The following is a 10,656-nucleotide window of genomic DNA, read 5'->3' on the forward strand; positions in this document are numbered from 1 at the left end:
ACCTATTGGTTGCAGATGGATTTTCAAGATTAAATTCAATGCGGATGGATCTATTGATCGACATAAAGTAAGGTTGGTAGCCAAAGGCTACAACCAAGTCGAAGGGATTGACTATCTTGAGAGCTTCTCTCCAGTTGTTAAGGTAGTTTCAGTAAGGTTGCTCATTGCACTAGCAGCTTCAGCAAGCTGGGAATTGCATCAACTTGACGTGAACAATGCGATCCTTCATGGGAACTTAGATGAAGAAATATACATGGAGCCTCCTAAGGGCTATGTGGTTCCAACAGGTCATGTATGCAAGCTTAGGAAGTCCATATATGGACTCAAACAGGCATCAAGACAATGGAACTGTGAATTCACTTCAAAGCAGAAATCTTTTGGATTCGTACAATCCAAAAATGATTACTGTTTGTTTACTAAAACCTCTCCTCAGGGATTTCTTGCATTATTGGTTTATGTTGACGACATTCTTCTTGCAGGAACATCTTCAGCACTTATTGATGAGGTGAAGTATTATCTAGACTCATTGTTTACTATCAAGGATCTGGGACCTGCTAGGTATTTCCTTGGGGTAGAAATTGCTAGAGCCAGTGAAGGAATTACACTTACACAGACTAAGTACATCTCAGACATCATCAAGGATCTTAAATTGACAGAAGCTCGCACTACTAACACGCCTTTGCCACCAGGGATCAAACTTAATTATGCCTCAGATAAAGTAATATCACATCCAGCTGTTTACAGGAGACTTGTAGGCAGACTCCTGTACTTGAACTTCACTAGACCAGACATTTCACATGCTGTGCAACAACTAAGCCAATATCTACAAGTTCCATGCAAGAGTCATATGGATGCAGCTACACATGTGGTTCGATACTTGAAAGGAACAACACATAAAGGTCTGTTCTTTCCTGCAAATGCTAATTGTGACATCATTGCGTACTGTGATGCAGATTGGGCGTCATATCCAGACAGCAGGAGATCATTGATAGGATATTGTGTTTTCTTGGGCAAGGGACTGATATCTTGGAAGACCAAGAAACAAAATACAGTCTCAAGGTCTACAGCAGAAGCCGAATACAGAAGAATGGGGTCAACTGCCTGTGAATTGGTTTGGTTTGTGTCTTTAGTTAAAGACTTGGGATTTCAAGTTCCTCGTCCAATTCCTTTTTACTGTGATAATCGAGCTGCCTTGCATATTATCAGTAACCCTGTTTTTCATGAAAGAACGAAACATCTCGAAATTGATTGCCATTTGGTCCGAGATCATTATCAGTCAGGTTTCCTTGCACCTACGTTTGTACGATCCAAGGATCAGTTGGCAGATATTTTTACAAAGGCACTAACTGGCCCTTTGTTTCATGCTTTACTTGGCAAGCTGGGCTTAATTGATTTCATTGTAAGTCCAGCTTGAGGGGAGGATGAAAAAAGTGTTGTTTCTCAGTTGCAACACTGATACAGAACTCAGCATTTGAAGACGATAAAGAAATCCACTAAGGCATGAGAAGTTGCTACTTGCTTCCGGTTTAGCACTAGCACTTTAGTGTGTAGTTAGCACCTTTATTAGTTCTCATGTAAAGCATTTTTAGCAGATGCTCATAAGCGCCTTTTATTTCCTTTTCACGCCTTTGTTAGTAGTTTAACAATTTCTTCACTAGCCGTTGTAAGAGGTCGTTATAATTAAACCTCCTTCTTCTTCCTTCTTTTTGCTGTTTATATACAGCATATTCTGTAACTTTCAATGTGCGGATTTTTATATGAGAATGAAAGATTTATTTGAGAGTTTATCTTCTTGACAATTTTACCCACGAGATGTCGAGGTTAATAAGGAAAATGCAAGAAGAGTCAACCAAACACGTGGTTTATACAGGTACACTACATGTTCTAAATACCAGATATGTCTTTAAATGTGTTTTTCTTACATGTTGTCTGAACAAGAGACTTTAGAATAATTAATAATCAAGTACTGAGATAATTCTTTAAAGAAAAGATAGCAGGAACATGCATTGCAATATGTGGATATATAAAACAAATGTGTGTCGAAGCCTTGTAAGTTTTGATATTAGTATAGGTTGTCAGAACTTCGAATTATCACCATTGGCAGAAGAAGGGATTGAAAATTAATTTTATCCAAAGTTTTACATTGGACTTCATTTTCAGAAACGGCCTTCAAGATGCTTATAAAGTCTATAATCCAAAAAATAACATATTATGCCAAATTTGGATTATAGACAAATAGAAAATTCTATTGCATTGCTGGATGAAGCTACATGTGATTTTTAATGATATCAGTTTTAAAGCCTATGCACATGGTACAGCTTGAAAGTTGTAAAAGGAAAAACTTAGGTCTCTTCAAGCATCTTAATTTTTATACTGTACACAATTGACGATCCTATAGGATTGAGTATCCAAATATGAGTACTCTGGTAAAGAAAGGAAACCTGCATATGTTTCAAGAAGAAGCTCGTGTGAAGCGAATAGTTGAAGGTCAAAGCTTCAATTTTTGCAATCAAACATCCCAAGTCCTAAGATCAAGTCTTCTTTTATCAGGCAGAGCATGCATGAGAATAATTTCCACACAAACAGGTTCTTGGAAAAGTAATTGCAGGAGATGGTTTGGGACTACTGTCTCATCTACAGATAATAGTGCACATAATCTTTCTTAACTAAGTTAGCATCTGAGTTTTTCTAGTACTTTTGGATCGCATACTTTTGTAATTCCAATTCCAATTCTAGGATTCAATTTCTTTACCCAAGACCACGCTCATTGACTCTCTTGCTTTGTGATCATTACCTTCAGTGTCCTAAGTAGTTAGTAATAGTCAGATCTGGAGGCCAACTTGGTTTTTAAGGTTGTTGGAATCCATGTAAAGCATTGGAATGCTGTTGGTTGATTAATGAAACTTTCGTACTAAATTGTGAGAATAAAGCATTCTTATTTTTACCCTCCACATTGTCTCCCATTTCTTGTTTTACTTCTCCTTCTTCTCCACTTTTCTACATATTTCATCAAGTTAAAACATTTACCATTTTAAAATCTTGGTGTTATACTATCACCAAAGTCAATGAGGCTTGCTGGATTAAATCCTTGTTCGGAGTGGGAGGTGCCAACACATTCTCAATTGGAGTTAGATAGTAGTCAATGGAATTTTCAAGAATTAGATGGTGATCATTCCATTGGAATTCAGTTTCCCATGGAGTTTTGAAGCTCCTCCATGACTTGCTTGTGCCAATGCATTCTTCGATTTGCTACTTTTCAGTTTCCATGATTGATTCATGGGATTCTTGTTTTATGTGCCCCTTTCTTCTGAAATATGCAATTTTGGAGAGTTGGCTGCCCCTTAAAGTTCACTTGCTTTCTGTTTTAGTCTCTGTTTTCAATTGCTACCCCATTTCCATCCTAGAAAGTAAATTAAGTAATTTATTCACTTAATTGGTACTTTTGTATGGTTACTTAAAATGATGGTTTTGGATTTGAGTACTTCATTGCATATTTCTGATCGCTCACGTGACTTTCTGATCTACGATTCGTCCTAACCTATCTTTGAGCTTGATTTAAAATTCTTTCATTTACCTTGATTGCTGATTCATTTTCACTAACACAGAAACTCTCATTCGTTCATCCTTGTCCTAGGAACCCTAGAGTTCATTGCAAAGCAGCCACCTCTGGAGATTTTTCAAACAGTGCTCCTGGTCAGATGAGCCAATATGAGAGAATAATTGAAACATTGACGACTCTGTTTCCCTATGGGTAAGTTACAGCATATTGTTGGATCTCATCCTGGTACTCTTTTATGTCATATATCTCTAGAAGGTACTACATTTTCAGGAAAAAGTTCACATTCAGAATTTTTGACTCATTGTAGGTCATTTTAGGTACCATTATTGGCATTTACAAGCCTGCAATGGTAAGTTTTTTCAGTTCCACTGGCTGAAAATGGAATATTAATTAAGCACTCAAGTATTCAATCTTTTGCAGGTAACTTGGTTAGAAACAGATCTATTTACTGTTGGTTAACTCTGACATTCGATGACTTCAGACAATGCTTGCGCAATCCCTGGACTGTAAGTAGTGACTCATCTGTAAACCTAAGAAAATGTTTGTTGCAAGGAACTGAGGCCATACATCTGTTACCAGTTTGATAACAGGTGGGTATAGGATTTTTAGCTCAATACCTCATCAAGCCAATGTTGGACTTTTTCATTGCAATGGTATGTCTTATTGCTGCTTGACATGTCCGTGGTAACCTCTTTAGTGATTTTTCTTACTGTAAAGCTCTAACTAAGAATTTGGTCAATAAAATTCTCATATGAACCACATCTGCTAGGTTGTCATTCTAAAGTGTGTTTCTGATGTCATTTCATGAGTAATGAATGTGGTTTTGAATCGGCCCTCAAGTTGTGATGCAATGTGAAACCTATTTGATGTGGATTCATGATTCCTGGCTCAAATAATGCTCAACTATCATACGAAATTGTAGCCTACAAAAATATACGGAATTTTTTGACCAATTATAAATTTAAGAAGTAGAAGTTTTTAAAAAATCTCAATTTTATTGAATTGAATATAAAAATTTACATGTGGGACGGGGAATGAATAAATAGATAGAGAATCGATAGAATGGGGAGAAGTTTTTATGAAAAAAAAAGATAAAAATGACCTTCATGTTTATTGAGCCAAAGAGAACCAAAAAAAATAATAATTATTATAAAATTGGCAGCCTTGGGCTAGAATAGTCACGAATGTGATCGTTCTGCCCGGGCTTGTCTATTTTTATTTTAATAGTTTGGGCTATAACCCAAACCATTTCTCAAAGATGTAAACAGGTTTCAGTTGGGCCTCAATGGGTTTGTTCATAGACTGGGCTTGCATTCAAAAAATGATCCAATAGAAGCCAATTCATGCCCCAGAACCAGTCCAAGACTGCCCACGGGCGGTACTAGGCCGGGTGTTTCTGGGCCGGTCCATGACGGCCCCCGTTGCATCCCTTTTTTTTTCCTCTTAGTATGTGAGATAAAAGTATACCGATGATAATTGATGTGGTATGTAAAAGGGGATAGATAAGAAAGAAACTATAATGATTATATTTAACATAATATATTTTTTTCTTTTTAAGCAGTGAAGTATATTTTAGATATAATTCAAATTTTTTTTAACTGGCGATCTCTTCAATCCGAAAATATTTTACGAGATAAGATGAGAGAAAAATACTTCACAAATAAACCCTCCAACATGTTTTCTTTTTCACATATATGATTTTCTGGGTTTTTGAATGTCTTAAGGGAAATAGTTTTACAAAAAAATTAGATTTTAATTGGGATTTTTTAACCATAATTCATCAATCTAAATAGGGATATTTTTTCATGATAAATGTTAACTTTTTGATAATTAACTGTTAGGTTATAGGGTAATGACATCTGCTCTCATTTTCTCATCAATTATTTAATCTCTATTATAGATTTTAAGGGAACAAATGATGAATCTGCAGAAAGAAAAGGGAAACAAAATAAAAGGGGCTTTTATGTTAAATAGGGGGGGGGGCGGGGGGAAAGAAGTAAATATTAGTTAGAGTTGAAAAATAAATCAAATTACTCGATTCTCAATTGAAATCAAACAATACAAATATGCTTCAATTCAACCCGTTAAACTTAACAAATCAAACTTCAATAAATTAAATTTACCCCTTTCACACGCTTTTTCTTTATTTCTTAATTTATTTTAGTAATTTGTACAAATTCATTTATAATCTTATTTAAAAACCATTGAATCTGATTTGAATTTAAACTCCAGACTTAATCAGTAGATCAATGACCTAAGTTTTACTTGATTCAACGAACTTGCTCGGATAATTCAACGCTGATTTATTTTTTTCGAATTCTTGAATTTTCTTTTGAACTACATTTTCTTACATGGTGACGATGAATTTCAAATCTATTTAATATAATGTCATTCAAAATTAGGAAGTTGAAATTCATAATTCCAAATTCATAGATTCAAACGTAACCTCAGAAAATTTCAACCCGGGCAGACTCAAATTCATGCTAATATCCTCCACAAGGTAAGAAATATCTGGATTATGTTGAAATTGCACATGAAAACTCATCAAAGATCCTTAATATTTTACTAAACAGTCTGAAGTAGTATGCAGAAGTTGAAAGAACATTGTAACAGCACTTTTAACACAGTTGTTTTTTCCTCACCAAACCCCATCTTTATGACTCCAAAAAAGGAGCAATATCTCTATTCTAACTATTACAAATAACATGTCAAGAAATCTGTCTAATTGTCTTGTCATTAGACTATTGAATGTGGAGTTGATTATTACAACACCTTTTTTCACTACCCCCAACTATAAAAGTCATGAAGTGGGCCGACAACCTTAGATTATACTAGTAAAATATTGCCAAAAAATAAAAAAAAATTGTAACTCATATGGACGCGTCCCGATATTTGAGTTAATTAAATAAATACCTTGTATCTTTTATAAAATTATAATTTTATAAAAATCGAGGAGTATTTGTGTAATTAAACAATTTCAACAAATTGCACATTTTGAAATCTAAAGAGAAAATTGCAAGCAATTCTCCTGTGATATTGTAAATGATTCAAATTATCCCCTTACTAAAAAAAAAAAAATAACATTTTACCTCTCGTTGTTTTTTAAAATGCAGCAATTTACCCCTTGTATTTTTTAAAATGAAGTAATTTATCCTCTTAGACAGGGAGGTGAAATTGCTCCATTTTGAAAAAAACATAGAAATATAAATTGCTATTATTTATTTTTATATATAATAAAAAAATAATTTACTTATTTATAGTATCACCCAAAGTAAATTAGATTAAGTCCCGAAACTAAAAGTTGGTAGAGAATAGAGATGAAGCATTTGGATCAACTTTTCAATGGCTACTCATTGCAATTATTATCACACTCCCATGAGTGTTGATTTTATATATATTCTTAACTTACTAAACTTAATTAAAGTACGATTAGTGACGATCTTATTATGTGGAACTATCGTCATCGTTAGGTCTCTAATGCTCCACGGTATTACTTTTCTTGATCTTGATCCACAAAATTATTATCCAAGAATTGTGGATGATAGGGTTTTCCCAATGTTTTTTTTTTTTTTTCTTTTGGGGGTGGGGTGGGGTGGGTGTGTGTGTGTGTGTGATTTTTTAGGTCAAGAGTCTCTTTAACTAAGTTGTGTTCTTGATGATGCTTAAGACATAATGCCGTATTGTTGCCTTAATTGCCTTTCGAAGAATGAGACTTTTCTTATAAACGGGGATTATCATAATGATTTCGAAAATTAAAAATATATATTGAATTTAATAATGTAAATTGTACTTTATATGTCTCTTTTCCTTCAAGTCCAAGGGGGAATTATTGAGAACAATCTATCACGTTTCCCGAATTTGGTAAAATATTTTTGACAAAGAGGTTTATGAGATCTGAAAAATGTAAGGACTTATCGATTTAGAGGGTGTTTGGCTAAATTGATTATTTAAAACAATTTGTAAAATGTTAGATCTTATATTAAAAATAAAATTTTGGAATATTTAGATAAAATAAAATTATAAAATTTATAAAATGTTAACAATGACAGTTTTATATTAGTATATTGAACATTTTACTTTTCCCAACTTAACTATAAGGAGGCTTTTTTTTAATCTTATAAACTATATTTTTTTAAAAAAGTATCGAACAATTTTCAAGATTTTATAAGTCTTAAGGCAACTTATTATAAGATCTTTTAAAGAATTTATAACATCTTAATAAATTAGTTATAAATTTATCATTACTTGCATATTATAAACTCCATAATTTTTATTCAAACACTTTAATAACTTATTTTTTAAAATAAGATTCAATATTTACAAGCCGGAAAGTATCTCATAAGATATATAAACTTGTAAGATTTTATTAATATATGTTAAATAACCACCTCATTTAATTAAAAGTCTGGACTAGTGTCAGAGATGATGATGATTTAATATTTAATATCTCCATGCTACCTCACGTGCAGACCCTGTACGTGAGATCTTTTTCTTTTTCTTTTTCTTTTTTCTTTTTTTTTATAAATGGGGGCAGTAATTCAAAACCCAAAAAACTTTTTGTTTGATTTAACTCTGACATCATATTAAACTAACACTTTATATAGAAACTTAAATGTTAGAAAGTAGAAATATTTAATATTTAATATTTAATATCTTAACAACATATTTCGCCAAACACCCTCTACGCATACGTACGTATTATAGCTAGTACGTGATTGAACATTATTTTCTAAGATTCTTATTTTGTAATTTAAGAGGGTGTTTGAATGAGTTTATAAGCTCTTTAAAATAATTTATAAAATGCGTAAAAGATTATAATACACTACAAAGTGTTAGCTAAGTATTATAAAATGAGAGCTTAATTAAAAGTTCCAAAAATAATATGTTAGCAGCTTCTAAATTTTTTTTAAAAAAAATAAGGAACTATCAATTTACTTATCAAATCTTAATAAATTCTTTCAAATTAATTATAAATCTGCCATTACTAATATTTTATAAGCTCAATAATCTTATTTTCCCGACACTTCATAATTTATTTTTAAAATAAAATTTAATATGTTATAAGCTCTAAAAATATTTTAAAAAATTTACGAACTTAAATTTTTTTTAAATAAATTTAGCCACGTACCCTCTAATCCTACAATGATTGTTCACATAGGTTAAAAGTAATAATAGAATAAATTTGCTTGTTGGCTTTTTCTTTTCCGTTTTTCTATAGAAAACGGCAGATACATTTCGTTTTGGTCTACCTAATGTATGAATTGTGGTAAAGATAACTTCTTGTTATGTGTATTAATCTGATTGACTATTTTGAAGTGTTTCTAATGTACTTAATTATTTATTCCTCAACTTGTCTTAATGATATGTACGAGAAAAATGTATTTTTCGTCCGTACAACTTTAGAAATAGCACTTTTGGTTCACTTTTATTTTAATATTATAATTGAATATAATATTTTTTTTAAAAAAAAGTAGTATATTTAGTCTAACTTCTATCAAAAAATACCAATTTCACCAAGTAAAAAAAAGGGGTATTCTCGCGTTATGACAAACATGCGCTTTTTTTCTCCAGAATGGAATTGGCATTTTTTGGCAGAAATTGAACCAAATATACTACTTTTTTTAAATTATTATCCTCAATGCACTAAAAAAAAAAATTGAGCTTTTGCTACATTATAAATGATCCCGTCTTAAAAGTTGTGGTAAATCACTACTAGTATTCATCATTAAACAAAATTAAAGTTCAATTTAAACTTTTACCACGTTTAACCAATATTAGACATTACCACGGCAAAAATATTTGCCATGGCTTTGGCCATACTTATAGAAATAGGTTAATAGATGTTGCAGAATCGTGATTACTTTTCTTCTTCTAACTATAATAATTAATCATAATAAAAAATTATATTTTTTTAATGTGCAAAATTTAAATAACAAAGTGAACCAAAAATACCACCCATTACACGACGAAAAATGTATTCCCCCCCCCCCCTATTCTTTACTGTCTTTTTAATATAAATATATACCTCGACTGCTAAATGTGGCTCCAACATTGAACCCCAAATCAAGTCACTAATTCATATTTTGAACATTTTAGATTGGTCCATAAGATAATTAATATTTTTTTATTTATTACACAACTCATCAACTATATATATATATATCAATGTAACCAAAAAGTTAAATATTAATGAATTTATAATCATAACAGTCAATAATATAGATAAGTAATCACAATTACAATATACATACATATATATATATATATATGGAAGTAGATAAATAATTTGGTGGGACTCCAATTGAAGGTATCAGACATCTGTTGCACCGGTCCTTAATACTATTTTTAACAATGATGAATGTACGTAAATAGAAATGGTCTTATGAGAAAATAATTCATAATTACATTAAGGGACAATTAATGCAATTAGTGAAATGTGAAAAGGAGATGATTTGGAGCACGTCACTATTGTGATTATGAATTCACAACCGAACATGTGTTAGATGTGTCTAACCTCCTAATTAAGTGCTACGATTCCTTGTTTCTTTACAGGAAAAAAATTGCATTTTTTATTTCATACGTTATAAATTTTTTTAATGTAATCTCATTTATTACAATTTTTTCATTGCATTCTATAAGTTTTTTTTCTTTTTCATTTTTAGTCCTCAAGTGAGTTTTTCAAGAAAAATCACGAGGCCATTAGTCAACACGTGATGGACTAAACGCAAGTCACGGTGCCGTTAGTTCAAGCATGTGATGGACTAACGGCCTCGTAATTTTTTCATTAATTACTGAATAGAAAAGTCACGTTAAAGATAAAAATAAAAATAAAATTTAATTTATGAATACAATATAAAAAAATTCATAACAAATTAGATTAAATTGAAAAAATTCTAACATATGAGAGTAAAATTGCGATTTTCCCTTTCTCTATGTAGGGTTAGTTTCAAATTATCATTGTGATATTCACCTTTTTTTTTCCCCAGAAAAACAGGATCATTTAAAGCTCATATCCATCTTCAATTAACAGTCCAAATATTTACATCAATCACACATTATTTTTGGGTGGTTGTCGAGATAATAATTTGACATCTCAA

The 10,656-nt window shown here is 31.6% G+C and overlaps 1 long non-coding RNA gene across 1 annotated transcript; it reads left to right on the forward strand.

Moving 5' to 3' along the window:
- LOC110012079 lies at positions 1,799 to 4,191 on the forward strand. The gene is made up of 4 exons (XR_002287175.1): positions 1,799 to 1,870; positions 3,635 to 3,751; positions 3,867 to 3,908; positions 3,980 to 4,191. It is a non-coding gene; the product is annotated as an uncharacterized LOC110012079 (long non-coding RNA).

The sequence above is a fragment of the Sesamum indicum genome, linkage group LG6 (genome assembly GCF_000512975.1).
Source record: "Sesamum indicum cultivar Zhongzhi No. 13 linkage group LG6, S_indicum_v1.0, whole genome shotgun sequence".
Lineage (NCBI taxonomy): Eukaryota > Viridiplantae > Streptophyta > Magnoliopsida > Lamiales > Pedaliaceae > Sesamum > Sesamum indicum.